This window comes from Atractosteus spatula, chromosome 10 (genome assembly GCF_055471065.1).
Source record: "Atractosteus spatula isolate fAtrSpa1 chromosome 10, fAtrSpa1.hap1, whole genome shotgun sequence".
Lineage (NCBI taxonomy): Eukaryota > Metazoa > Chordata > Actinopteri > Semionotiformes > Lepisosteidae > Atractosteus > Atractosteus spatula.
The window spans coordinates 10330540-10333635 of NC_142715.1; the positions used below are offsets into that span (position 1 = coordinate 10330540).

General features: G+C 50.6%; 1 pseudogene; it reads left to right on the top strand.

Annotated features, from left to right (window-relative positions):
- The first annotated feature begins 2322 nt into the window (after positions 1-2322).
- On the top strand, positions 2323-2441 carry LOC148824931 (5S ribosomal RNA; annotated as a pseudogene).
- The last annotated feature ends 655 nt before the right edge of the window (positions 2442-3096 follow it).

Sequence of the window (3096 nt, forward strand, 5' to 3'; positions counted from 1 at the left end):
GTTCATCAACGATCCAGTCAGGCAGTACTCCTCTGTAAAGCGCCGTTCGTTCCCATCGATTGGCTTTTTTTTGCCTTCATTCGTGCAAGTAGTAAAAGCAGACGCCCCTATTCTGCCGTGACCCAGATTTGAACTGGGGTTGTTGCAGCCACAACACAAAGTACTGACCACTATACGATCACGGCGAGTTACCAAGACACATGTGGCAGGGTGGAAAAGGCTCTGCTCTCTTCGTGTGACATAATTCGGAAAAGTCCTGACGTTGCATTTCAACTGAGCCCCAGTATACATTGACCCTTCGACACTCTGAGTGACAACTCTCTTGCGTGTTTTCTCATATTTATGTAGTTTGCTTGTGTAACCGGGTGGTTACGGAGTGGATATTTTAAATCTGACACTGAAATTGGTAGCTGTCGCTTTAAGACACGCACGTATGAGTGACATCAGTTCGCCAGTAAATTTTGGAAGTGGACATCGGAATCATCGGACATCTACCAGTGCAGACATGTCAAACAGTGAATGGTTGTACCTCTATTGTATCCGTGCTCAATGAATGAAATCAGTAATAAATGAATATATGTATAGTTATACGAAAAACAAGTGGTTTATCGACTGGTACAGAACCTAGCAATCAGAAAACGGGTGAAACTGTCTTTAGAATTAGCATACAGTACCGAGGTCCCCATGACCAAATAAAGGCTAACCTCGATAATCAGCCTAAAGAATGCAGACTACAGCAAAATGACTGACTTTGAAAAGGGAATGAATCTCCGGAAGGAGTAGTGTAACTAGCTTGAAATGCTTCTCCGGACCTCTAACTAAAAGAAACCGAGACCCAGCAGTGTCATCGACTCCTGTTGAACTGGGATCCTATCGCAGCGACGCAGATCGTGGTGTCGTAATTCTTCTGTATCTGATATTGGACCAAGCACATCAGGGGAGAGCGCGAACGCAGGCCCCCACTCCCAGAAATTATGCAGTTGAGATTCCCACATTTGGGGAATTCGCAGGGGTCAGCACAGCCGGTGTGTCACACCTCACCTCACCTCACCTCGCACAGCCCCCTCCTTGAATGTCTGGCGCTGGGCATGCCCCGCTCTCCTCCACCTTATCTTATCGCGTGTGACCACCGACAATGGCCACAATGCCGGGGAATGGCACCTGTAAAGTGTTAATTGGGGCACAGGAACAGCCCGTCTCGTCTCGGGGGCCGGCTTCAATGACAATACAGCAAACACAGCGGGCCGGAGGAAGAAGACGACACGACACATGCAGGTACATTCAGCTCCAGCAGGAACGAGTCATTTGTCGGTCATTTCAAGTGCTGGGAGCCGAGTAATCCTTCGCTTGTATCGTTTCTCCCCGGTGACTAGATCTCACCCTGCGACTCTCGACTGGGCTCACCCACGGCAGCCCAGCAGGTGTGAGCCTAGCCGGCACCCTGATGGGAGATTCCCCCCGGAAAAGCTCAGGTTGCTGCTGCTCCTGCAAGAGGTGTGACTGGGACCAGTAGGGAGCGCTCACCCTGCGGTCTGTGTGGCTTTCTTATGCCCCAGCATCCTGATGGCGACACTCTGCTGCACAAACAGGCGCCGTCCTTCGGGGGAGGCGTAAAACCGAGGTCCCGACCCTCCTTGGCCATTAAGAAATCCCAAGACGTCTCTCAAAAAGAGACGCCGGGGGTGTCACTCTGGTGTTAGTGTTCCCCTTTACCAATCAGTCGGGGTCTCCTCCTAATCCCCGTCTCATATGTAACAATCAATGAAGAGGCCCCCCTGTCCCGCGATATTGTACTTGTCTCCTGGCCGCTGGCTGGCGCCGTGAGATTTAGTACTCGTGCAAGAGACCGGGGGCAGAGCGCGAACACTGTCCCCCCCCCCCCAGAAAGTGTGCGCTCCAGGTTCCCTCTCGGGGCTCTGCAACACAGCGGAAAGGCAGCGAGAAGGAACCTCTTGCTCTGACGCCGCAAGGCCACAAGAGGGCGGAGGCGCCGCGCGCCCGGCCGACGTGTTGGACTGGTGCGCTTTATGTGCTGAAATAAACACGCGACAGCCCAGAAATGTTTTCAGAGTGCTGTGCACTGGAGGTTTTTGTCTTGTGAAGACTTGCCTTGTGCTCCTCCGTGCAGTTTGTTTGTCCTCCTCCAGTGCGAGACAAGCCAACACTAGGGAGCACATTCGCCAACATCCAGGCACGCAATGCGATTTGGAATGAAGCTCCTTTCCAAAGAGTTGCACACGATCGATCCTTCAGTCCTGCTCGGGGAGCACGGAGCCCCAGCCACACACAGCTTCAAGTAGCGAGTCAGGCGCCACTGCTTTCACTTGCGGCCACACCACCCTCAACGCGCCCGATCTCGTCTGATCTCAGAAGCTAAGCAGGGTCGGGTCTCGTTAGTACTTGGATGGGAGACCGCCTGGGAATACCTGGTGCTGCAAGCTTTTGCTCTCTCGGCCAGCAGGGGTCGCCATTGGTGCCGTAGGCTTTGGGAGGAAAACCTGGAGGATGGAAAGGTGATCTATAGCCTCATCTCTAGAGATGTTTTGTTGCTATGGCATGTGTGTGACCCATATAAAAAAAAACCCCGTTTGTAAAACGAATATCGAAGCTGCCTCGAAATCTACAAATGAAGATGAGTCGATAAACCACTTGTTTTTCGTACAACTATACATATATTCATTTATTACTGATTTCATTCATTGAGCACGGATACAATAGAGGTACAGCCATTCACTGTTTGACATGTCTGCACTGGTACAGAACCTAGCAATCAGAAAATGGGTGAAACTGTCTTTAGAATTAGCATACAGTACCGAGGTCCCCATGACCAAATAAAGGCTAACCTCGATAATCAGCCTAAATAATGCAGACTACAGCAAAACAACTGACTTTGAAAAGGGAATGAATGTCCGGAACCAGCTTGAAATGCCTCTCCGGACCTCTAACTAAAAGAAACCGAGAACCAGCAGTATCATCGACTCCTTTCGAACTGGGATCCTATCGCAGCCACGCAGTTCGTGGTGTCGTAACTCTTCCATATCTGATATTGGACCAAGCACATCAGATATAATCTTTGATATAATCTTAGTGTCCACA